This window comes from Ictidomys tridecemlineatus, chromosome 10 (genome assembly GCF_052094955.1).
Source record: "Ictidomys tridecemlineatus isolate mIctTri1 chromosome 10, mIctTri1.hap1, whole genome shotgun sequence".
NCBI classification, from domain to species: Eukaryota; Metazoa; Chordata; class Mammalia; order Rodentia; family Sciuridae; genus Ictidomys; species Ictidomys tridecemlineatus.
Window position 1 is genome coordinate 62,902,990 of NC_135486.1, and position 27,708 is coordinate 62,930,697.

Consider the following 27,708-nt stretch of genomic DNA (forward strand, 5'->3'; position numbering starts at 1 on the left):
TTTTAGTTGTAGATGGACACAATATCTTTATTATATTTGTTTTATGTGGTGCTAAGAATCAAACCCAGTGCCCCACACATGCTAGGCAAGCACTCTACCAACTGAGCCACAACCCCAGACCTGTTCTGCTGTTTTTAACAGAATTTTTGCTTAAAATTGCTAGGCATTGGTCCTAATCTATAATATTCTCAGGCATGGTTCTGATCTCAAGTACTCCTTCACTAATCGCTACATGGCAAAGTCCCAGGTTTGCAATGCCTGAGCATAGCCAAGAAGGGGTTAAGTGACAACACTTGGAGAGAAGACACTAGTGAGGAATGGCGGTCAAGGTGGGTTCTGACTCTCAAACAGAATAAAAATAAATCCATTACTTATGCAAAATTTTTCTTGCCTTACATGTTTTAAAAGAGAAAGACACACCTGTTAAAAATATAAATTGATTTTTTCATTAAATAGAGCCCACAATCAATGGCCCACCCTCCCGAAACTCTAGAATTCAGTTAATATTGGGACAGGGGGTGGGGGAGATATTCCATAAGATGAGTAAAAAGTCAAAGAATTCCAGTAACTGAAGTTATGCCAATTTACTTCTTAGTATATATTAAAATCAAATGTATAGCAATGTGACATTTTAAATGAAGGAAAATAATAAGGTAAAATAGATACAAGAAGGGGAAAACATATGTAGAGAACGTGTACAAATTTTCAGAAAGGAAAATCACAAGCAACAATATAGCTAAAGAATTTCAAGGTAGTTTTATCTTGCCAGGCGCCCGTGGCCCATGCATGTAATTCCAGCAACTATGGAGGCTAAGGCAGGAGGATTACAAGTTCTAGGCTAACCTCAGCAACTTTGTGAGATCCTGTCTCAAAATAAAAAATAAAAAAGGCTGGGGATGTAGCTCAGTAAAGTGCTTCTGGGTTCAATCCCTAGTAAACAAAAACAAATAAGTAAATAAAGTTTTATCTTAAGGTTAAAAGTAATTTTAAGACCTCTGATAATCTTTAAATGTTTAACCTAGAGATGTTAAATGACATGCATTTGGCCTTTGGGGGTTAAGACTACTCCACAGTCTGGATGAGAAGGTAGTGGGCCATGTGACTATACCAACTATCAGGAGGCAGGGACAAGCTCTGGGCCCTCACCAACTGAAGCACACCTGAGTCAGGAGCAGTCAATATAGATGTTTGCTCCAAGATCTAGTTGTATAGTATTGCTTGCAAAGGGATTGGGCAAATTGGGTTCTCTCTCTCTTAGGAATTTGAATTAAAGGGTATAGTTGATGTGCTGAATGGTCACATAGAGATAAGCCTGTGGTAGCTGAGGCTCACAAGAAGCCAAAGGTATAACAATGAACCAACAAGATACAAAGAGAAGCAGATTAAACACTAAAGGGAGAGGCTGGAGAAATTCCTATTCTACCTTGATTTCTGCTTGTGTTAGGGCTTGATAGTTTAATTCCTGGATTCCTACCTGAATTTAAGTATTATTATAATAACAAATAAAATTTGTATATATGTATAAAATAAATATTTTTTATTTTTTTTAATTTTTATTTTGTATTTGCTCTATTAATTCATTCTTTAGATCTTCTTTTAGTTAATTAAACATTTTAATAATCTTTTTTTTTCTGGAATTTCACTCACTTCCATATCAGTGGAATCCTCTGTTGAAGGATTGTGAATTTGGGGGGGAGATTTGTTTGCCTGTTTCCTGATGTTTTCAGAAGTCTTAGACTTGTACATAATTGAGATGGTGGATTCCCCCTTCCTCTTTTATGTGAATGACCTTTTATGTGTAGCTATCTTTTTTATTCTGGGATTTCTCTCTGTTTTTGATGTATGAGAAGATGTCCAAGAGTAGGACCTCAGGTCCCTCTCTGGTTGTTTATCTTTGAGAACTGGTTGTTGGTTTGGGGGTTTTGTATCCCCAATTCCACATGTTGTGTTGGTGAGGCTTAGGTGAGGCTAGATTGTGTGTGGGGTAAGACTTGCTGTCACTTGTCTGAGTTGTGAGTATTGCTTGGAAATAGGACTTCTACTCTGTAAAACTTAAGTATCCCACTTTCCAGTCCCTCCTAGAGAAAACAAAGAACTCAGAATAACACTAATATTAGCAACAGGTGTACAGCTTTAAGATAAATACCAGTGTCTACATTGACACCTATAACACTTATTGTCATCTATTCAGAAATGGTGGGGTCAGTATTTAACAATAAAAAAAATTGTGAACTAGATCAGGTATTAAATAGCAGGTGTCTACTACGTCATCAACTATATTAATCATCACAACGTGAATGGGGTAGGAATTACACAAATTATATAATTCTAATAGTGGAATTATAGCTTCTTAAGTGAAAATATGGTAGAAAGGCAAGAGAAAGTATGACATATTTTGAAAAGTGAACAGAGGAGAGGCAGGAGATAGCAGACGTTGGCTATGAAGAAGGAGAAATAAACTATTAACTAAATGAATAAAAAATAGAAAGGAAAAGGAACAAGAAATTTTGGCTATTAGTGGGGGAAGAGAAGAAGGGGAAATAAGAGGGACCAAAAAAAATCAAGTCATAAACAAACAAGCAAATATAAGATAAAAACAACTCAAATCCACATATAATTATATCCCACCTAAGTCAAATCAAGGTTTAATGATAAACAGGTGCAAAAGAAAGCAATTAAAGTAAAATTCCATATATATATTTTCAAACCTATGTGCAGTAAGAACACACATACCCCCCTACACAAATATATACACACAAAATCTCACAGAATGGAAAAAATTTAAAAATAATAAAATACAATGAAATGATATTTGAAAAAAATTTAAAGTGAAAACTTTTTAAAAAGTTTTAAAAAATGGGAATTTGGAAAAAAGATAAGAAAAAAAAGAAAAATATCTTAATGATAAATAAAGAGCTTATTTCTGCTAAAGTGGTCAAAATTGTTGGCAGAGATGAATTTTCATTCTTTATATTTATTTTTGGGTTCTGACCTGGGGTCACAGGCTGAGGGATGGCAAATCCAATGTATTTGTGTTCTTCACCTAGCTGCCAGCTGTCAAGGCTAGGAAGCAAAGCTGGTTGTAGCATTTCTCAGCTTCCTGTCTCCCTGTGTAGAGTGGGACAGACTAGGGAGTGCTGATGAACTCTGTATTCCTGCAGTGGAGTGCTACAGAGTTTAAATTGGAAATTCCAATTTAGTCCTGGGGTTTAGTCCTGGCTGAACTTGGGAACTCTGTTGGTGGGGATCTGAGATTTGCTCCCTAAATTGCTGGGTGTCTGGATCACTAGGCCATCTAGTAAAATTCACTTTTAAGGCATTGGGACTAACCCTCCACAGGTTTCACCTTCACTGTGATGAATGTGAGTTACCAGGCATCTGCCCTGGAGTGACACTACAGGTGTCTTCCCAATAGCTCTCAAGGGGCACCAGCAACAAAGGGAGCACTCTCTTTCTTTGACATCTGAAGCTTGGATGTTCCAGGCACAATGTCTTTGTACCTGTTTCAGTCAGTCTGACTCAGGAACACTCTAGGGATCATAATAGGCAACTGCTAGGGGTGCTGGCAACTTCTTTTATGAGTTCCTGATCTCCTGTCTGTACTCACTGCATCATGGTACTTATAAATGGTTCCCAAGCCAGCCACCCTGGCTCCTGCCAGACTATCAGCATGTGGGCCAGGTGATTCCCACCGATTCTGGGTCCATTAAGATGGGTCTCCCTCTCTACTCCACAGGTCCCCAGGTCCACTTCTTCTCCTATTGCACTTCCCTCTCTGCCTGTTCTCCCCTGTCCTCAGAAGCCAAGCTGGTACATCCCTAATGTATTAGTTCTTCCATTAAGTTTGAAGTTTCTGACTTTCTGGGTCTCTCTGGTTTCTTTGGCTGTCCAGTATTAAATTTTCCTTCATAAACACCTCACTGAGGTGCAGTCCTTCCACACCTGAGGTCTGGTGCTAAGAAGTGTGCCCTTCCTCTAATCCACCATCTTCTCTCTCCCTCTTTTTTTAGACATTTTGAAAAACTCTTCACAAGACATTTTTTACCATTTTCTCTATTATTTTACTTTTCAATTTGACAAATAAAATCATCCTTAACATATACAGCATATTTTGAAGTATATATACACTATGAAATGGTTAAAACTAGCTAATTAACAAATGTACTACTTCATGTGGTTATGTTGTGAGAACACCACCCTCTTTACATTGTTCAAGACTATATACCATCATTAACTATAGTCACCACATTGTCACAATAAATCCCTATTATCTACAAATTACAAAAATTCTGAATTCTTCTATGCAATGTATTTACAAAATTTCCCTTGAGTCTGACTGTGCCAGCTAGCACTAACAGAACACAGGCAGGTTGACAGGGGCACTTCTACTTTGCACATGAATATTCGTTTCTTCCTAAAAGCCATGCTAAATTTAACTGAAGGCCTGTCAGCTATTCTGAACACCAAATTAAAAGTTAAACACTGTATTTTCTTTGAACTTTTTCTAATATTTCAAATACTCATAAAAGTACAAAGAATATATACATGAGGTTACAGTCAACATCCACATCTATCAAGCATTACATCAAGTTCAAGTCAGTTCATGTGTGTGTGCGCACACACACCGATTTGTGTGTGTGTGTGTGTGTGTGTGTGTGTAAAGAAGTCAAATCTAATATAGGAAAGTGCGCCCACACTTCTACCTCCCACCTCCCTATAGCTAGTGTTTATCACTGCATGGCATGTATTTATATTTTTTTGCATGTCTACAGCTATGAAAGTATTCAGTATGGCTTTTACCATTTAACAAGTATATACAAAAAGTCTATAGGTGTCTGTACTTTGGCTTTCCCTCTCAACATAAGGTTCTTCCTTTAAACCAACCTATAACATGCTACAGTATGAATAAACTACAATTTATATCTCCATTTCCATGAAGGACAAGTTTAACTGCTTTTACTTTGGCTGTCATTACTTTTCATATAACACAATTTCAAAGATTTAGTTTGAATCAAGTCTTTCTGACTGCTAATATTTATTTTATTACTTACCAGTCTTTTAACACTTTGGTAACATTTAGAGTCAATGTAATTTGACTTCACAAACTAGATGAACAGTCTTAGAATAAAGCTTCACCTATAGGGAAAAAATAGGATAAATATATTATTGGCAATAGAAAATTAGAAATAATATTAACAAATAAAGTTCTCACATAAAAAAACAATGGCTCCTCTTTATATATGTTGTATGAAATAGCCAATGAATTTTTTTATAATTTCAGGGGAAATAAAAAAAGAAATGCCTAACTAACTTCAAGTACTGAATCTTGAAAGAGGGAATCCTAGAACACAGTGCTAGGAACTTAACCATAGTTCTCACTACCTCTTCCTTTTCCAACTCCTTGCAGCCTCCAGGCAAGTCACAAGTTGATTATAAAGGATAATCAGACTAGTCGAGGTCTTCTTGACACACAACCTACAAGACACTGGACTATCACCTTCATACTACTGAGAAGGAAGTCTTTACCTCTTCATCTTAATGTTCCTATGGATAGCCACAGTATTATTCTTTCTCAGGGTGAAAGGTGTTTGAGGACATAAGAGAACTCCAAAAACTAAAACCAAACAACTATTAACTGCCACCAACTTTCATATCCTTGAATTCCTTAAATGGATTAATTTGTCATGTACAGTACAGAAAAAGCTACTTTTGGAATACTAAAGAAAAATCCCTACTTCTGGAATAGCGACAAGACGCTTCTTTTTGGTTGCCTGTTCTCCCCTTCTCTATAGTTTTTACTAGGAAGAAATATGAAAAACATTTCCTTATTATAGTTGTGCAGGTTTATTTTAAATCACATTGGTTTTTTTTTCTTGTTTTGGTAAGAGTGATTGTAAATTGTTTTAAAATGCTCATCTCTGGAGCATTGTCTTGAGCTCCTGTACCACACACTGTTCTAGGCAAATGAGGAGGGAGCGGTCAGGAAATGGAACAGAGCTGTGTTAGAATGCTCAGGGCTTTGTGTGAACTAGGAAAAACACCTTTTCCTGGTGGGCACAGCCCACGTCAGCACAGACACCAAAGCACAGGCCTCTCACTCACTCCAATGCCCAGATGGGACAGCTCTGGAATGGAGTTCATACCCTCCCCATGCCTGCTCCCACTGCTTCCTGAGCTAATGGAATCAGGCATAAACTCTAAAATCATGGGGGAGGAAATTATCAAATTATGAGTCTAAAAATGGTATTCCCTTAATTGCTCTGACTACCAACACCCTCTCAGCTGAACTGCTACAAGGTAGAGCCATATATCTTGCAAAGCTAAAACAATTCCACCTCAGTGTGGCCATTAGAAAGGACTGACAGTCATCTAGAACTGTCTTTCTCTCTTATTGAGAGACATATTCTAGGCAACGTTAAAGAGTTTTCTACTGCTCTTAAACTGGCCTGGCTTACATATCTGTTTTGCAAAACCCAGCTTGGGCATCCATGGAGTTCTCATTTTTTCCAAGATCATAATTCTAACTGCCAGCAGTCGATGACAGCCTCCTTGGCTCTGCCATCACTCTTTACACACAACTGCATTCTTGTTTTTATCACCTGATATTATACTAAGGAAGTTGGGAAGCATATATTTTTTTTAATTTTAATATTTATTTATTTTTTAGTTCTTGGCAGACACAACATCTTTGTTTGTATGTGGTGCTGAGGATCGAACCCGGGCCACACGCATGCCAGGCAAGCACGCTACCGCTTGAGTCACATCCCCAGCCCGGAAGCATATATTTTTAACAGACTAAATCTGTCCTTAGGACATTAAATCTATTTGCCTGTCACCAAACAACACAGACACCCTGTAGTCACTTATCTATACAACTTTCTGACTACTAGGTCAGAAGCTCCTTAAGGCCAAGGACCCTGTTTTATTACTTTTTGCCTTTTACAGTTATAATGCCAAATTTTAAATTCAACATTATTACTATAATTTTCCACTTCTAATACAACTTTTGTATTAGATAAATATGACTTGCCCCAACAATATTCCTATAATGGTTATATTCTTAACATTTACCATAAATGAAAGACATAGTAACAAATGCCTATAATCATATAAATGATCTCAGAAAAATTATAGGTCTCACTTTATTTCACATTATGACTAGTAAAATATGAACAGATAAAACAATTTAAAAAATCCTGACTTAATGTATTAGTTACAATTTCTAGTTTTATGTCATTAGTTAATTCTTCAATGTGTCATTTAGGGCTGGAGATACAGCTCAGTGGTGGCATGCTCGCCTAGCATGGGAAAGGACCTGAGATCAATACTCAGTACCATAAAAAAAAAAAAATTTAATTCAAGCAATATTTAGTGATTACCTACTATATGCCAGGTATTATTTCAGGTACTAGGTATAGAACAAAAACCCTATCCTCATGGATTCTAGTGGGGTAGAGACAAGAAAAAAAAAACCCCAGTATCACATACTGTAATGTCAGGCAATGCTAAGTGCTATGGAAAAGGTGAAACAAAGTAAGGTACAGAGTGGTAGGAGGAATGCTGCTTCAGAAGATCTGAAGAGGTGAAACTTAAGCAAAACCTTGAGTGGAATAAGAAAATGGGTTCTATGAGTATCTGAGAAATGTGTGTTTAAGGTGCTGAGATGCATGCTTAATGCACCAGATATTGAATGCAAGATTTAAAAAGAGAAGTCAAAAGAGACTCGAAAGAGTGAGAAAAGTCATTCTGTCCTACATTTCAGGAACCGAAGATATGAAAAGAGCAAAGCAGTGTTCTCCTAGAAACCCTGCTCCTTAAGAATACAAGAGAACTTGCTGAGATGATGAGCCTGTTCTACATCTAACATGGCAGACAATATTCTTGTGCTAGGATTTTGTAGCACTGCTGCTGTAATGAACGGTAGAGACCTTGAGGATGAGTGTTGGTTCTAGAACTTAGTCCTGCCTGGGCTGAACAAGACTGAGTCAGGGAGAAGAGGACCATCCAGCAAAGGAGAAAGAGAAGTAACATCAAGAGAGACAGAGGAAAAAAGCCAGGAGAGTGGTGTCTTCCAGAAAACCAGATAAATAAAGTTTGGAACAGGAAGGTGTGAGCAAGAATAAAAAATATTGCTGAGACACTATGGAAGATGAAGATGGGAACACGGAAATCCTGACAATCTCATCAAAAAATCGTTTCTGGGGAGCGGGAAAGAAAGACAAAGAAACAGAAGAAAGCAATTTAGACAGCCCTTTTAGGAAGTTGTGCCATAAAGTATGCAAAAAAATGGGTGGCAACTTGAGGGGGGCATAGAGGGCAGGGGATTTTTGCTTAAAAACTGATCCCAAGAGCATGATTATAAGCCAAGCTATAGCCTGTAGTTTCAACAGAGAAAGGAAATATAAAAAACTAGAAGGAAAGATAATTGTAGGACAATGAAGGCAAAGTTAAGAAAACCCAATATTTAAGTGGAGGGGCAGTCCCCCTAATTGAATAAGAAGGATGTCATACACGGGTACAGATGTAGCAAGGTGAGTATAATTGGCAGTGGGAAGACCAAAAAATTCTTTGCAGGTACTTCCAGTTTTCTTCGTGAAATCAACAGCAAGGTCACGAGCTGAGAGTGAGAAGTGGGGAGGAGGTGTTAAATTGATGGGTATAACAAGGTCAAAAACAGCAGCCCATGAGAGATTTCCCACTGGACTGCCAATGAGTTCAAGCTAAGACCGAATTTCACTGTTCAATAACTGTGCCCATACCATGATCTAATTCTCCTGTATGTCTCCAAGGATAGAATGATAGAATGACTGTCAAACACCCCATGGAAATCTATACTTACTACAGTTGCAGCAGCCTCCTGCCTGTACAGGTAGCATTCCAGTCAAAACTGGAAACAGTACTACCTGGGTGACTCATTGTCTAATACCCACATAACCTGTACTGCTCATCTTTTCCTTCTGTATATACCTGCAAATCTTTTAAATGCTCTCTCGAGTCTTTTGTGGAGGCACCATCAATACACTAGAATCTACAGAATTTACATTCCTTTTAATTTGAGGACTTTATCCCTCTACAGATTCTTACAAGTTTTCACATGCACCAGGACTCAAGGATTACCAGTTTAGCAAAGACATTAGCAAATCTTCTCAGAATCTGACCATAAGATGTGAACTTGTTTTTCTTACTTCTGCCTTTATTAGCCTGGGTGTGGATCACTCTCTTGTGTCAAAGACAGAAAACAGAAGCTGAGAGTTTCATTCAGGCTCTATATCTGATTAAAGGGTCAGTTTGTTAATAAGAATATACTATTTATTTGTCATTTTCATTCTCTATATATAAAATATATAGGTCAGCCTTTTTTCAAAAGCTTATTATCTGACTAGGATTATATTCCTTTCTTATGTTTTGTACATATATATTTTGGTTTCATGTCCTTCATTCTTCGGTCTGCATGTAAAATTTTAAAATTAGTTCATCTGGCCATTCAACTTCTCCCTTTCTTCCATATATTATTTTTAATTGTTTGGTAAAGACTCTATGATTGCTTGACATCGTGAATCTCACCAGAGGCTGAAAACCATAAGTTTCTGATGGTATCAGTTTTCTCAGATACTTTAAGTTATTCAGCAGGATTCAGCAGCCTGAGCCTACCGACAAAGACGGCAGACTAGGGGAGCAGAAGCAGAAGCAGGAGTGAAAGGGAACAAAGGGATGGGTGTCAGAACAGTCCCCATGGTCAAACACAAGGTCAGGCAAATGTTGATAGACAAGGAGAAACTACAGGTAATCCAGAAAGTCTGGATCTCTGTGAAACGAAGGAGAGACAACATACAAATGAAGGGTGTTGGGGTTTTTGGATACAAGCAGTTCCAGATGATAATGACATCCTGAGTGCAACTGTGCAAGTAGGTATCTACAGTGAAATGAAAGGTAGGTAACCACAAGGCTAGGTGTTTAGACACCAGATCTTCATAAGTTCTTAAAATGAAAGCTCCAAAATGACAGGGGTTTTGTCTGTTGTGTTTACTACCAGATCCCCAGCATCTAGAACAGCACCTGGCAAACAGAAGGCAAGCAATTCAACTCACTCACTGAATGAATGGCATGGCCTTTCAGGACTCCCATTATGTTCCCTTGTCTGATTAAGTCCTCACTGTAGGTCAAAGTTAGGTTAAAGTATCAGGTCTGCTGATCATTTCCTTTACTTTCTAGAAATGAAATTGTCAATAAAGTCATCACCAATGGCTTTGCTTTTGAGTGAAACTTATTGCAGACATCTGGATAGTTGACTTTGAAATCTTAGCTCTGTTCTAGTTCTGTGATTAATTTCCATAATCTACTATCCACCGAAACATCAAACATAAAAACCTCAAGCTCAACAATAGGCAAGAAGTGATTCCTAGGTCACTGATCTTCCTCCTGAAGAATATCAGTGCCAAGGGAAGGGCTTTTACAGCTTCATTTTTCACAAACTCATTAATTCAATCAATATTTATTATTTATTAAATATTTCAACAAATATATTAATCTGCTTATTCATTCTGTCTTCATTAGTTTCAGAATCTGTTCTGAACAAATATGCATGTAACCAGCATAGGACAGCAATGAAAACAAAGGACCCAGAAGCAGCAGATGGGAATCCAGCCCTTCCCAGCCAGTCACACAGAGCTGTGTGGAGTTTGGCTTCCTCTTCCATAAACTGTCTAGCCCACAGGGTACCTGTGTGGCTCCTATGACGTTATATAACACCAATAACATGGCTGGCCAATTCCATGGTTCTATTTAAAGCTAATACAAGCTGAACATGCTGTGAGAGAGCCACCTAGAGGAAGGAAAGGGTCACTGCAACCTTCCCTCAGAACAGTGGATTCATGATTCTGTCTTCAGCTTTATGATTCAATCTCCAAGGCAGCAATGGAAATAAGAGCAAAGGAGTACTTGTGTTTTCCACTTTACCCTGCCTTGTGGCTTCCACAAAAATAAGAAAAAGACAAGAAAAATTTTATAATAATGAACATAGAAAATATAATTTTTCCTCATCAAATGGTAATGCCCAAAGACTCAAGTCTTAATCTCACCAAATGACAAAAATTCTTTTAAATTTCCTTTTAAAATAAGATCATATGTTTTCCCAAGTTCATTAATTGCAATACTATTGAAAAATTACCACTGGATAGAATATTTTTAGAAATGCTATATGCCAAAAAGATGGAGACTATTATAAATTAATTACAGGGTTATTTGGAGAATTAAACAAAATAATGCACAGAATAATAAGTGCTCAATAAATTCTGTTGAATCAGAATAAGCCACATTTGAAGCAGCAGTCTTCTTAAAAATAAAGTAGGTTGATATGGACTTAAATATGCTAAATCTCATCTCTGTGGAGTTCAATATAATATTGATAATAAACTAGGGAACAATCTTCCCAAAGATCTCATATATTCTTTACAATACATCACTAACAATCAAAAAACAAAAATTAGAAGTAACATCATTTATACCATGTCACAAGTGACATGAATAAAGGAATGAACATGAATAATTTAAAATAATATATTTTCATAAAGGCAGAAACTTTAGATATCATAGTCTTTAACCCCAAACTTTATGAAGGAGAAAAAAACCTGAGGCCCACAGGTCCAAGGTCATAGAACTAGTTAGGTCCCTTGACTCTACAGAGTTAAAAGACCTATGGTTTAAAGACCACATTACAGTTAAGAACATTCATAGATAAGAAAATTAAGGTTCATGGAAAGTAAGAAATTTCCCAAAAGTCATAAAACTTAGTAACTAGGTCTACAGATTTTCTACTAAATGTTTTTCCTGATACTTCATAAAGTTTCTGGAAGAATTCTCACAGATAAACTATGCCTTTCAGAATGGGACCTGTCAGAGAATTCTAATGCTTAGTTCCAGCACCAAGTTCAGCTACAAATGCCCTGCTACCCAAACTTCTAACTTCCTGATCTATAGCTTCATGTCATCTTTCCCCATCTGTTTCTGCATTTTTCATTTACACCAAAAAATAAATGATCAGGGAAAAAAATTGCTGCTTCTCCTAGAAAGAAGTAATTACCATCTAACAAGAAGTAGCACCTTTAGCTCTTACTTGAATTTCAGTACCACAGGGATAAAAGCTGCTTTGATCTAGATGTTTCACATTAAAAATAGAGAAATATAATAATCCTTAAGCAGTAAACATGGAAACAAATGGTTGTACTGTTCCTACATTTATTGTGTATGATGCATTCAGACTGACTTTACAGCACATCACTAACAATCAAAAAACAAAAATTAGAAGTAACATTATTTACACCATGTCACAAGTGACATGAATAAAGGAATGAACACGAATAATTTAAAATCATATATTTTCATAAAGGCATAGAGTCAATTTTATCTTTTGACTCAGCAATAGCAAGTGAGATCTTCTAAGTAAATACTGCAACCTCTTAATAGCTGGCAAAAGTGACACTTTCAGCTGTGATCTCTTTTCCAGATATTACTTTCTAAAGACAGCTATTTAAGCTGACATTAGTTTATTATAAGCAAAACAATTATTTCTTACCTAAGTAAGCTTCTCAAAGACAGAAGAATATATTTTCCCTTTTTCCAATGTGTTTAATGAAATACTTTCAATATCTGTAGAACTGTGTGGACTGTTCAAATAAAGAACACTAAAAAATAAATGTATTAAAAGTATTTCAGGAGGGGGTGACCCCCATAAAAGTACCTACTATTTTTTTTTTCATATTTTTGGGAGTCAACAAACAATACTACCTGTATCCATTCCCATCTCTTCGACCCCAGAAGTCTTGTTTACACTGTCCAATCCAGCTGCCTTGAAAGTCTGGAAGGAAGAGGCTACTCTGGCTCCTTGTATGACAAAGCTGGCCAAGGAAATCCAGGCACAGAGTAGCAAAACAGAATTTTAACAGAAATTCAGAGGAAGACACACCAGCATCTATCAAACTGAAGCCTTTCAACAAGTGGTTTATTTTCCCTAAAACAAAATGGGCAACCAGATACCTCAGAAGAACTTGTGTTGACCCTGAGTCCACAAAAAGGCAGAAAATTCTGAGACACTGCAGTTTTAGTGAGTCTTCACTAAAAGGAAACATGAAGGCCTATCCACATAGAACTCCTCCACTGGCTTTCCACCCTAGTTGCAAGAAATATATAGAAGTTTCATGCTAACTAGCTCATCCATCCTCAAGGCATACCTTTGGATTTTTATAGAATGACAACAATGATGGTGAGGATCTAATTAACAGCCACAGTGACTGCATACACACCTGGTGCTGCTGAAAGCACTATATATACATAGTTGGTTTAATCCTCTAATAATCTCATAAGTGCTATTATTTATTGTTTCACTTTTGAGAAACTGAAGCACAGAAAGGTTAGGCAATTGCCCAAGGGTCGTTGAGCTACTTAGTTCAGAGCAGGATTCAGACTAGAGCAATCTCTTGGTATTCTATATATTGACTCTTCCTTCCTCACTTCTATTTCAGTTTATAGCCTCTACCCACTCAGATGAGAAACCAGGATAGCACTTCATCTGGGGCCTAGATAATTCTCCCTCTTGACACCTTGCATGTTCATGTCTCCATCAACTACTCTATGTTCTTGGGTACTTGACTTCCTCTTTCTAAGCCTCAGTTTCTTATTTGTACAAATGGGTTCCCCAGAGTACCTTCATTTGTCATAAATGTAAAAATTCAATGAGAGAACTCATGCAGAATGCATAACAGTGCCTGGGAGACTGGAGAAAAATTAGTAATTATTAGATATTATCATCATTATCTTGAAACCAGCACTTCTCCTCTAACTATACCTACAGATTCTTAGGCCCTTGCCTCCTCTTTTCACTTGCAATATCAACAACTTCCTAATTGGTCACCCTGCCTATGGTCTGTTTTCCATCTAATCAAATCTTACAATTGCTGGGGCTGGGGTTGTGGCTCAGTGGTAGAGTGCTCGCCTCACATGTGTGAGACCCTGGGCTGGATCCTCAGCACCACATAAAAATAAATAAACAAAATAAAGATATTGTGGCCATGTATAACTAAAAAAAAATTAAAAAATAAATAAAACAAAGGTATTTTAAAAAATCTTACAATTACTAAAAAGGTAATTCAGATTTCTGGAGATTATGAGTAACATTCCAATTTGTAGGGAATAAGACCTCAATTCCTTAAAATCAGAGTATGCAATATATGCCACCATCAAGTCTCTCCAAATCTTCTACCACATCCTAACACACCGCACTACCCTACAATTCCCCATAGGGTATCCTCTATATTATTCTACTATTTTAATCATGTTGCTTTTGCTATGGAAATTTCCATTAACTCCCAGTTAAAAACTTCTCTGCACACCTCTATTTTAGCACTGTATTTTAAGATTATATTGTTATTTTCCATTCCTTAAGAGAGAACTAAGGACTTACTTTACTTTAAAAAAAAATAGGGCCTAATACAGTGCCACAAACAATAAGAATTCAACAAACAATTTATTTAATACTAAATTCAATAGGAAACATTTTACTGTTCAAATATTTTTAGGAAATCTTCCCCCAACTAAGACTCTGAGAAATAAATAGGCACATTCACAAAAGCCTTTCTGCATTCCACAGAAAGCACTGAAGGTATTAATGAAGCAAAGTGCTACACAAACATCTAAATACCTTATCACAATTATTTATATTAAAAAACCTTCAACAATAAACTTTTGGATGTTTACTCATACTATGCTAAAGATTATTATTCATAGAATATGGTTTTAAATTTCTTCAAAATCTACTATAGACATGATACATTTCCATACCCTCTAAAGAACAGTTTGGAGTCTTATCCTAAACATGAAATGAAAACAATCAAAATCATTTATATAGCAACAGTATAATGATGAATTATTTTTCAGATATATTTTACTTAAAGTGAAAAACTTTGCAAAGTAGGTTTTAGAAATACCGAACACAGACACATAACTTTCAGTACAATCTGCAAGGATAGACAACTCTAGCTTTCTCCCATTCTTCTGTGATCACATAGAAACAACACATAAGTTTCCTTTTAAAGAAAGAAAAAAGTAGCTGATGTAGTCAATCATGAAAAACTGTTTATTGTTATAAATCATTTCATAGGGAGAAAGGCAAGAACAAGGTGAAATTGAGATCCAGCTGTGGAACCCACTGCCTCCTCGTTGTCCAGGAAGATCAATAGACAGGGGAGAAGAGCACAGGCTCTGGAGAGCAGAGAAAAGACAGGGACATCAATGACATTTTCTGAGTAAAGCATTTAAAATCCAACCCTCGCCTTCCCCCCACCACAGTGGGCATCATCACAGTAGTCGCTGTCACTGTGGTCTACACGAAGACACACATAAGAACACAAGGCAGAGTCATAAGAGATCTTGCATTGGATCTGGGGTTCTGTGGTGCACAGGCATCATTGGCTATAGAATTACTTTATTAGAATGATTTAAATGTTTAAGAAATTGGTAGTATAGTAGAAAAAGTACCAGACTAAAAACAATCAAGAGATTTTCAGGTTTTGTTTTACCTCAAACTCTTTAGGATGTCACACAAGTTGCTTAACCTTTCTGACCTTCTATTGTTCTTATATATAATTTTAAAAAAACAAAAACTAGATGATCTTCCAATGTCTCTTTGGGTTGTAAACTTTCATGACAGAATAATATTCAGAAACTGTAGTAAGAATGAAGATCTATTCAAGATCATGATCAAACACTTAAACATTTCCTTAAGGTGTACTTAACTAGGTTTTGTCAAAACTGGTATTCTACTTTTTTAAAATAAGATATTGAGAAAATAAATATATTTTAGTAATGAGGAACCAACGACATTAGAAATATTCTCTAAAAGTATAAAAAGAAAATACTTCAAGAATAATTATCACCATTACTATCCTCAGACACATTTCTAAGAGCAAATTCAGAAAATGGCAAAGGGTTTTAATCTTTAACAAACTCTAGGTCAAAATGCAGTGAAGTTTAATAAAGTCTAAGACAAGTAAATATCAAAAGCAGGATAAGAGCTGTGAATATAAGCAGCTGTTCTTCAAGTTACACCAGTAAAACTTCCTTTTGCCATTGGCCAGAATACACTGAATTTTGCACTTCAATGAATGAACAACCAGAAGCAATAACAATGAATGCATTTTCTGAACTGATAGATGGTATGTTGCCCTTTCAAACAGGCCACATTTGTATTATAAATGAGGAAATCATTCTCATCACTGTTTTAATTTCACACTCATCCAAGCTCAGTGTAATAATTATGCTGTCGAAATGATATTTACGAAATTGCAATTGTTTTTCTTCTGTTCAAGGAATGAAGACAAGTGAACTATAGAAATAATAAAAATTATGGCAAGTTATATTTTGGCCAGATCAATTTTAAGAAAAGGAGAAGGGGAAAAAATTTGTATACCATATTGCTTTTTAAAAGTTTATAGTACTTAGCCCGGTACTGTGGAGCATGCCTATGATCTCAGCTACTTCAGAGACTGAGGCAGGTTGACTGCAAGTTTGAGATCAGCCTCAATAATTAGTGAAGTCTTGTCTCAAAATAAAATAAAGGTCTGGATTTAATCCTCAGTACCATCGGGGGGAAAAGTTCATAATATTTACACAGCATACAGATTTAACTTCACTAATGCCAAATAAACAGAAATTACTAAACGCTGAATCCAGCCAAAAATCAAATGTTATAACAAAATATTTAAATATACTTAGCTAGAAAATCACAAATCTATTGAAACAATAATCTTGCAGGTGGGCTATGACTAGCCTATATGAAAAAACAGTGCAGAAAAATAGAACCCTAGAGGTGGTCCAAAACTCTATACATAAATTTTCCAATATTCCCTTCCAATTGGGAATCTGTCTCTTCAAAACACTGCCTGCTGGTTCCGGTTTTTGATAAATTTTAGCTATTATATAATCTATCTTACTTAATTTAAAATGTATCTTGATCTTTCTTTCGTTCTTTAATAACAGATTTACTGACTAGACATTACTGGTTTTATTTCCAGCTCCTTCCTAATTTTTAACCCTTCATCTCCACTGGCTTCTTTACTATCAACCTTTTATTTATTTATTTATTTATTTATTTATTTTTAAAGAAAGAGAGAGAGAGAGAAAGAGAGAGAGAGAGAGAGAGAGAGAGAGAGAGAGAAAATTTTTAATATTTATTTTTTTAGTTTTCGGCAAACACAACACCTTTGTTTGTATGTAGTGCTGAGAATCGAACCCGGGCCACATGCATGCCAGACGAGTGCGCCACTGCTTGAGCCACATCCCCAGCCCTACTATCAACCTTTTAAAAGAAAAAAAAAAAAAAATCCTGCTGATACCTCCTCTTTCAAAATTATTCAAGGGCAGTCCATAAAGGAAGCTGTTCTCAATCCACCTCACCCACCTCACCTGCACTGTGGCCTGGCTTTTGCCCACACTACTCTACCTAAACTACTCAGGCCAAGAACAACAATAACCTTTTGATTGCCAAATTCATTCCAATAGACATGTTCCAGTACTTATATGATTTGACCTCTCTGAAGAACATGAAGCATGAGATGTTTAACCATTCATTTCTTAACTCTCTCCTCTCCTGACTTGTGAGATGATAAAACCCATGTGCATACACATTTATCTGCTTTTCTTGGTTTTCCTCGGACCACTTCTCTGTCTCTTGGCTGGTCTTGGCTCCCAATTGTCTCACTCACCTATATTCTCTTTCTTTGCGTTCTCCATTGACTATCTCAACCACTCCTATTGTTTCAAGATGCACTTCCAAATGTTCAACTCCAGATGAAACTAAGAAATTTCTCTAAATCCCCAGATACTTATAAAGATGTACCTGGACCATTTCAGGGCAATATTTTGGGGCTAGAGAAGATCATTTTAAGCTGATGTGCTGCAATACATGCACTTCTAGCTTGGGCTCAATTATTCATTCTCAACATCTACAGTCCCTTTCCAATGTACCCTCTCTGGATACTGACCATTAGTACAACCAAACATTTCTATTTGCCCAGGACAGTCCTGGTTTACACCTGCTCTCCCAGAGCAACTATTAGTGACACTCTTTCACTCACAAAATAGCACCTGTTTGGCCTATAAATTACATGATTTCTCTAGGTACCCATCCATTATTTCTGATTTTTCAAGTACAACTAGGTGAGTCATCCTGCCTCCGACTTTATTACTCCCTACCCCTCAGAACCCTCACCCTGTTGCTAAGAAGCTTCCCTATAGCCTCTACCTTCACACAGAAAGATCACCTTACTGCTTCTTAATAAACTACTATATCACCCAGATCCCAAGCCAGGAAGACAAGTTAGTATTCCCCTGGTCTCCCAGGTGACTCACAAATCATTGTACTTCATTTGATCCAACATTAATATTATAGTATAGCTATATTTATAATTGGCACCTACTGACCTTTGAGTCAATCAACTCTGTTTATTATGAATTTTGTCAAGTCTTTCTCCACAAGAGCTGATATTCCAGGGGCTTCATGATCCTTAAGAACAATTAATCCCAACACAGTAGACTTAAAGTGCTTCGCCTTCCTCTTCCTCAATAAACCCTTCTTTGCAGAAGACCAACATGGTTTATTAGCTGGTCACAAAGGCTTTGGAGTTAGACAGACTCAGGTACTTCCTTGTTGTGTGCTTTGGAGAAAGTTCCTTAATCTTACCAAGACCCAGTTTCCTCAGATGTAAAATATTGATACTAATATGGTCCTAAAGAATTGTTATGAAACTAAGTATGACAACATATGAAAAGCATTTAGTGTAGTGACCAGTACACAGTGTCCAATAAATTGCAGCTTTTTACAACAGCACAACTGTTGTAATTAGCACCATTAATTTGGCTACCCACCATTACCAAGTTGTACTTTAGCTCTTATCACCTGAAACACCTCCAAGTCTAGAATCTTATTAGGACTCTCACATCACATCTGTTTTTCATCTCTAGTACTCCAATACTGCCATCAATCCTATTCCTTACTCACCGAGATTCTTTACCCTCTTCATTCACATTTGCTTGGTTTGGCTTTTTTCTTCCTCAATCAAGTAGGATGCCCAAGGTTCAGCCCTTCAGTTGGCAACCTTGTTACCGCCCCTCCACCCAAGTTCTCCATCACACCTTCCCCTCTGCTCCCGTTCAGGTTCAGGTTCTGTACTGTTGCAGGTAAGTGGTGGAGGCAATAGCTCAACCATTCTGAACAGCCTCTTTGTACATTTGTCATTTCAAACCTGTCCCCTTCCCAGTCACAACAGTAACTTTTCTTTTCCCTGAAACATACCCCAGCCCATGTTTTTCCTTTTTAGTTTCAGGAGATAATCATGTTTCACAAAGAAAGGAGACACATCCTGGAACTTGACTCTATCTACATCCATTCTCTACTTCCTTTGCCTTCTTAACTAGGAAGGGGCACCACTGCTCTCTAGAGCAACCCTTTCCCCTGGGTCCCATCCCTCCCATTTCCTTTGGTCAATTTTTGGTCAATTATTTTTCTTCTCATTTGACAACAATTTTGTTCCTCTTAGATATCCTTTTGTCTCAACCCATGAAGTATCCCTGACTTATCCATCCTTACAGAAAAATTTTCCACCAATCATATCTCCCTGTTCAAGCTTCCATCCATTGTCCTCCATTACCAAAAGTATTTTTAAAAATGTATTTATTAAATGAAGATGTTTTTATTTGGCTCAGAATCCACCCACTTTAATTCTATTAACTTGGTTTTAACAAAGGAAGTACAATAGTTAATTCCACCAAACTGAAGAAAACTGATGAACTTCACATCTTCAACCCCACTCTTCTATCTGTAATTTAAAAATTAACAATTATCAGTATCACTATTCACCCAGTCTAGAATCAAAGAATCAGATATTATACCTTTGGCAAATTGAGCATGAGGTTAGTTTAATATGATTTATTCTTTAAAAATGAATTCCAGGCCGGGCACGATGGCGAACACCTGTAATCCCAGCAGCTTGGGAGGCTGAGAAAGGAGGATCTCAAGTTCAACCCTAGCAAAAGTGAGGTGCCAAGCAACTCAGTGAGACCCTGTCTCTAAATAAAATACAAAATAGGGCTGGGGATGTGGCTCAATGGTTGAATGTCCCTGAATTCAATCCCTGGTACAAAAAAAAAAAAAAAAAAAAAAGAATTCCAAGTCTTAGAAATCAGTGTTTTCTTTTGTAATTATGAAGCATATGGCAATCTGGTCCATTATCTTTCTAGAAATCAGTCACTGTCAAGATTTTCAATGTATAATTTCTCAGTTTTTCACCTCCATCTTCCTCAATTTTTAAATGTAAAATCTGCCATTCTTCAGTTTTCTGACAAAAATCTTCTCTATTTTTTAGACCTGTTTTAGGTCCACAGCTAAGCTAAGTGGAAAGTAGAGTTCCCATATACCTGTCCCTGCACATGGTCTCCCTGGCTTTGGAAGTCTCCCACCAAAGAAGTAGATTTGTTACAATTGATAAGCCTACACTGACAGGTCATTCTGATCCCAAGTCCATAGTCTACATTAAGTGTCACTTTTCCTGCGTACACGAAGCAAGAGTTTATTGTCTCCAGAGTCTTACTTTCCAGAATGTCATATAGTTGAAATCATAAAGCATACTGCCTTTTCAGGTTAGCTTCTTTTACTTAGTGGTATCATTTAAGATTCCTCTTTGTTTTTCATTGGTTGAGCTACTTTTAAATACTACTTTATTAAGGTATCATTGGCACAGAACAAAATGAACATATTCATAGTATATCATTTAATAAGTTTCAACATACGTGCCTACCCATGAAATTGTCATCATAATCAAGATAGTGAGCATATCTAGCACTCCATTAAGCTTCCTGGAGCACTACTGTCCCCCTCCTTTCTGCCTCACATTTCCTTACCCCATACCCAAGTCACCATTGATATGTTCTCTGTCACTGAAGATCAGTTTGAATTTTCTAGCATTTTATAGACAGAACCACGGAGTATGTAGTACGTCCCTTCTTGGCCTGTCTTTATCCATATAGTATAATTATTTTAAGATTTATCCATGTTGCTTTATGATCTATAGAGCCTTCCTTAATTGCCAAGTAGTAATCCATTTTATGAGCACCTGTGTATTTTTTAAAACTTAGTGGCAGTTTCATAAACATTTCTAAGTATGTACAGAACTCTACTGTTAGAGTTGGCAACTTTGTTACTGCCCCTCCACCCAAGTTCTCCATCACACCTTCCTATTTAAAATAGCTAGAAGCTCTCATTTCCTCATCGATTTTGGTTTTTGATTTCAAATAATCACATTTGAATTAAACAATGACTAGCATTATAGAAAATTATTTGATTCTTTTCTTGATTAATTAATAATATTGATTTAAGCCTTATTCTTCCATGATATTAGGTTTCTTTGTTGTATTTTATTTTTTCCCAGCAGTTAAATTTGATAAGCATTCAACTTTTATCAGACCTCTCTCAATTACTAAAAACAAGACCAGGGGAGTTAAGAGGTACAAGGAAAACACAGGTGAGAAACAGTGGCAAAAGAAAGTAGCATCAAAAAGAACATAGTATCCCCATTGACTCTAAGATCAATTTATAACTAGTTACTAATCAGACACATTTTATATATTTTCAAGGTATACTTAGGTTAAAAATTCATTTAAAAATAATAGTTTATTTTCTGCTTGTTCATGAAAGGGGCAGACATTAAATTCCAGGAGTCATACTTTTTAATTTAAGTTTTATAGGTTGAGTTCTACTGATCCAATACTGTATAATCTGATGTAAAAAAAAAAAATCTCCATTTAACATGTAATGTCCCATTTATAGACATCTTTAATGAAACAAAAGAATTGGGATAATCTCTGTATATTATTGATTTATTAGTAAAGTATTAAAAACCCAGGTAATTGGGGCTGGAACTGTGGCTCAGTGGTGGAGTGCTGCTCACCTGGCACGCATGAGGCACTGGGTTCAATCCTCAGCACCACATAAAAATAAAATAAAGGTACTGTGTCCACCTACAACAAAAAAAATACATTAATTTTTTTAAATCCAGGTAATTTCCACTTAATTTCACAAATGGCAAAATGAAGCCACATTTGATAACATTTCTAGAGCTTAATTTTTTTAACCTAAGCTACATATCTTAAGATAATATAGAAAAAGATTAATCAAATGAAGGTGTTCAAATTAAATACAGCAACACATTAAAAGGATACTCTAAAATTCTGGATTATAAGGTTTTCTCTACTACTAAAACTAAAAACACATGGCCTGAGTTCAAGCAAACAAAAACAAAACTACACTAAGGGAAAGAATGACTAGGTTGCTTCAAAAGAACCAAAAAGAAAATGAGCATGAAATAAAAGCTGGCAGTTTGTGGGTGAAAAATATTATGCCCTTAGAATAGTCAAGGTAACATAAAAATTCCTGTAATACAAAGTCACTACAGTATACTACTAATAATCTCCATTTGAGTCTAATTGTATTGTCCTCAAATTCACTTTCTCCATATCTGGTAGCCCTCATGTATCTACCCTACTTTTCTACTTTCTAAAGACAAAAATTCTGGTATTCTTTACATTTCTACCCTCAATTTATACATAAATTAACAACCTCTCCCCACTGCCACTAATTCTCTTCTGATCCAAGCTCCAGCATCTCTGGCCTGGATTATGGCAAGTCCCAGGTCTGGTATCCCTGAGCCTGTTCCTGCCCAATCCTGCCCTAGAGTGATCCTTTTTAAGGGTAAATATAATTGCACACTTTTTTATTCAAGGAATGACTCCCCTCCTAACAACAACAACAAAAAAAATCTATCAGGCCTTACTCAGTGAGATCTCCCATCCCACTAACCTCTCTGGCATTATTCTAAGACTCCTAGTTTTGTTCCCTCTAATCTCAAACTCCTGCCTCAGGGCTTTTGCAAGTGCCTTTCCCTGTTTTCACATCCTTTCCCCAAAGAGGGCTAGAATTACCCCTCACTTTCTTCCAATTCAAAAGTCATCTTCTCCAGGAGGCCTTTCCTTGCTACCTCTAATTGCAACCCAATCCATTTCCTGTCTTCCTTGCTTTTTCCCTGTAGTTCCAAACACTAACTGACAGCAATACTCTTCCTTTATTATCTGAGGTCCCTGACTAGAATGTAAGCTCCATTTAGAAAAGTGTCTGGCACACTGTACTGTTCAACAATATTTACTAAATACATACAGAATATATATTATAAAGTATTTAATGCAAATTAAATTACAATAACTCATTTTTCCTTATGCCTTCTCTTCTCCAAATCCTCCCATCTTTGCAGTATTGATATAGATGATAGCAGACAGCTACCAGAAAGCAAGTTGCTAGCTACTTGCAAAGCTCTTTAAGACTGCCCATATTAATCAACTACATCTATAAAATGAAAGCTTAGAGTCAACATCTTTATTAGCATAAGGTTTCTGGGTGTGGAAGTTTAAAGTAGTAGAGCAGAAAAGCCAAGAATATTCAGGAAGAAAAACTCAATTCAGTTTGTCCTATCAATCGGTTAAACAAACCCTAAAGAAAAGTCGAGCTGAATTCGATTTTCAAGGAAACACTGGCCCAAATTCAACACTAGCATATTCAACACAAGATTTAACACCTTAAATTTTTCTATCTGCTTAAAACAAACCCATCAACTACCAGGCGCTGTCATTGGGTGTGTGCACGGTCTGCTGAGCATATGGGGATGTTTTGTTTTGTTTAACCCGGTAAGGACCGGGGCCGAGACAGCGTTTCCCAGCTCAGGCTCCTGCCCTCCGCCGCGCTGCCCCGCCGGCCTGCACACGGGCACCAAGTCTCCCTGGGTAGTCTCCCTCACAGCCAGCAGGGCGAAGCGGCGCTCGGCCACGGCTCCGGTGATGCCCCGGACCAGGGCTGTGGCCTGGAACGGGTGTCAGGCACGAGCGGACAGAGGCGTCCGGGGACTGACAGGTGGGCTGGCCGCGGGACGGGGCGCGGCGGGGCGGCGCGCGGGAGCTGTCAGCCCCAGGCACTCCTGCCCGTCCGCGCCCGGGGGTGCCGCGGCCCGGGCGGCCACCCGGCGAGGGACCAGCCCGCCGCCAGCCTGCGGCAAGTAAAGTTAGTGTCCGGAGCCGCCACGGGCATGTCTCGGGGCCCGAGCAGGAGCAGCCCGGGACCCAGGAAACCCGGCCGGCGCGCGGGCCGAGTCCCTAGCGTCCTCAGCGCCCCGGCCGCGATCCCCGCCCGGGCTGAGCGCCGCCTTCCCTCCAGGCCACGCTGGGGTCCGACCCAGCCTTCCGCGGCGTGGCCGGCACCCGGCGGCCGCCTTTACCTGCTCCGGGGCCGCCGCGCGCGCTCCCTCACCCGGAGAATCCCCAGTCGCCGCCGCCGCCGCCCGGCCGCCGCGAACTCCCCGCCCCCGCCCCGCAGGTAACCCAGGAAACCGAGCACACCACCCCTTCCTCCCCGCGTCCCGGGCCAGACCCGCTCATCTGCGCCTGCGCGCTCGGTCTCGCCTCACCCTCCCCGAGCCCCGCCCCCGCTGGGAGGGCACGCCGGGGTCGCCAGCGTGACGCGCGGAACCTCCGAGCCAATGGGAGGGAGGAGAGTGGGCCAAGCGGGCGGGGCTTGGCGGCGTGGGGCGGGGTCTGCCGTCGGGGCTCCGGGGCTCCTGGGCTAGCTGCTGGGCTACCCGGCTGAGCAGTGGCCCGCGCCTCACTTCCTCGCACTTGAGTGGCGGCTGTGTCTGAACACATGAGAGCTGGCTGGGCTAGTGCAGCTTTGGGCACCTTCGCAGCGTCCACTTTTTCGGTCTAGCGGACTGCTGTCCTGGCTCGTGGGTGCAGGTCTAGAGGGAATAGGGGAAGGGGTCCGGACAGATGGCAGGGTTACCCACGAGGGATCTCGAGCCTCTTCTGGGGCGGGAAAACCGTGTGGTGGGGTTACCTTAGGCTTTGTTCAAGAACTGCAGGGAGGCTTGCAAAGTCACAGTAGCATTAATTCAAAGCAGAAGTGTATTTGTCAATTCAGCCCTGTGTTCCAGCACCCGTGTGCACCTTGTGACAGGGATCTTTGGCTTCCCAAACTTTAGTCAGGCTTTGAACATTCTCCTTGATCCATGTGTTCTCTTCCTTGTAAACTCCAACTGTAGCACATAATGCTGCCAAGATAGCTTAGCATGAATCTAATTGATATCTAATTAAAATTATTCATCTCCACCTTGTTCATGCTGGCCTGCCTACAGCTAGAATCTTGCTAGGTTGGTTCAACTAGAATTCATTAACTTGATCTCTCCTCTTGCAATTTTCTGACCATGGGCCCCTTTCTCCTTGCCTTAAGTTCCCACTTATTCCTAGTGTATTCAGAATGGATCCCAGTTCTATACTGGGGTCTCTCTCCCTCTACTGCAATGCATTTGTCTTCACTACTTTAATTTTTGTCCAGCTCTTTGTTTTGATAACCATCAGTGGAATATGTCTTAGTGGAGTCTCTCCAGAGCATGGAAGCCACAGGTTAAATGCAGGATGTTTTATCTGCATTGTAGACTGCAGGGTTCAGCAAGAACTTGACAGACTGCTGCTGTGGGCAGTTCTCCATTTCAGGGACACCCCTCCTCACTTTGCAGTCACTGTTACAAGCCTGTAGAATGTCAGAGGTGAAAAAGAGCTTGAACTATAAAGATACAGTTTGTATCATTCAGTAGTTTTCAAGTTCTACTGAATAATACAATATGTAAGCAAAAAGTCTACAAATTGGTAGAAATTGCCGTAGAATCAACAATTCTAATAACTTTTTTCCACACAGGAATCAGGAAATAGAAATGATTCAAGATATTATGACCAAAGGCTACAAAGGAAAGGCAACTCTGAATTCCTCAGCTCACAGCTGGCCCAGTGACAAGCAAAGTAAATAGTTGTCCATTGATGTGGTTTAAAGGGGCTCTCCAGAAATTTCCCCACTTTAAAAAAATCTCCGCTGTGACTCTGATGTTTAACCATTAGCAGTTCATATTTTAGGTAGAGGTTACCCACTTCCCAGCCCGCAGTCTTTTAAAGTGTAAATACTCCAAAAATGGACAACATACAAAGTCTTTAACAATTTAATAAAAGGGACACCTCCAAGAAATGGGCACTCATTTAACAAATATATAATAAGAACCTACTGTGTGCTAGGTACTGTACCAGGCACTGCAGATATTTTGGTGCCTGTAAACTCAAAGAGGAAGAGGAAGTCAAACTTGACCTGTTTCACAATTTAACCCAGGGCTGAATCTACTCTCATTTATATATCAACTTTTCATTAGCTAAATCTTAAAACACCTTTTTTATAATTAACAGAAGTGTCAAGTAACTTTCTGTTTCTCTTGAATGGAAAGTAACAGATAATCACAATTCTATTAAAGCAAATGATATTTGGCCCATGAAGTGTTTTTATTTGTAAAAGATACAAAGTAAAATCATTTGTGATTATTCTTTCCTCTGTAAAGCAGAGTCATAAAGCATTTTAACCAAATGACTACAGTACTGATTTTGTTCAGGAGCACCTTAGAATATTAAGTATTCATATTAGATAAAACTTAGTTTTGGCTGGGTATGTTAGTACATATTTATAATCCCAACAATTTAGGAGGCTAAGGAAGGAGGATTGCAAGTTTGAATCCATCCTGGGCAACTTAGCAAGACAAAAAGTAAAAGGGGCTGAGGATATAGCTCAATGGTAGGTCACTTGCCCAGCATGCACAAATTTTGGGTTCAATCCCCCATGCTGCAACAAGAAGAAGACAAAAAGGAAATGCCCTTAGTTAAAAGTTTTAAATGAGCACAAAAAAAAAAGCGTAAATGAGAATATGCAAAAGAAGGAAAAATATAGACGGAAGTCTACTACATATATATAACATACTGGGAAAATTTCTAAAGAGGTACATTATCTATAATTTGACTGTCAAATGATCTTATAATATCAAGGCTTAAAATATGCAGTTAATGTAAATATGCACAGTTTCACATTTTGTTATTCCCTACAATTTCTTAAAAATTTTCCATGAACAGATATGTAAATCAGATCATGTCACATCTCTGCTCATAAACCTGCAGTTGCTCCCCATTTCCTGTAGGTAAAAACCAAAGCCCTCACAATGATCTTCAAGAGCTCAAAGTGTCTGGCCCCACACCCTCATCACTTCCTACTGTCTAGGCACTGCAAATGCACTGGGCTCTATGCTATTAACAAACTTGCCAAACAGGTCCCCTCTGCATTGCCTGGTCCCTCCATGTGAGGTGCATTTTCTCCAGATGGCACAAAGGGATCTCCCTTGTCTCCTTGCTGTCTGTGCTCTTACTTTCTCTCTCAAGGAGGCCCACACTCAGGACTGCCCTTAAACATAGGCAGGACAGGCCTCTGCCCTGGGACTTGAATTTCCCTCAGAAGAAAAATTCCCCTAAAATAAGTTTATTAAAAAACATAGGCTACCTGTCACTTGAGATCTGGTACTGAGTTGGTATCCTGTAGCTTAAAACTCTATAAACATCATCTCTCTCATAGCTACCAGTTTCTAACATATTACATAATTTACCTATTCATTATGCTTATTTTTATTGTCATGCCCATTTTGACTGTAGAATTCCCAAGGCAGCAATCTTCAGTCTATTTAGGATGTACCCCAAGCACCAGAACAGTGC

The 27,708-nt window shown here is 38.4% G+C and overlaps 1 protein-coding gene across 5 annotated transcripts in view; it reads right to left on the reverse strand.

Annotated features, from left to right (window-relative positions):
• Lyst (lysosomal trafficking regulator) overlaps positions 1-24,475 on the reverse strand; it is a 152,773-nt gene extending 128,298 nt beyond the window's left edge. For 2 of the 5 annotated variants that reach the window (XR_013426631.1, XM_078023088.1), the window contains exons 1-2: positions 24,363-24,470; positions 5,052-5,136 (exon numbers count right to left, since the gene is read on the reverse strand). The gene's annotated coding sequence lies outside the window, so the exon portion shown is untranslated. Of the gene's footprint in view, positions 1-5,051; positions 5,137-21,992; positions 22,063-24,362 lie in introns of all 5 variants that reach the window. The other 3 variants (XM_005320356.5, XM_040278134.2, XM_078023087.1) reach the window with 2 other exon arrangements.
• Positions 24,476-27,708: the final 3,233 nt, after the last annotated feature.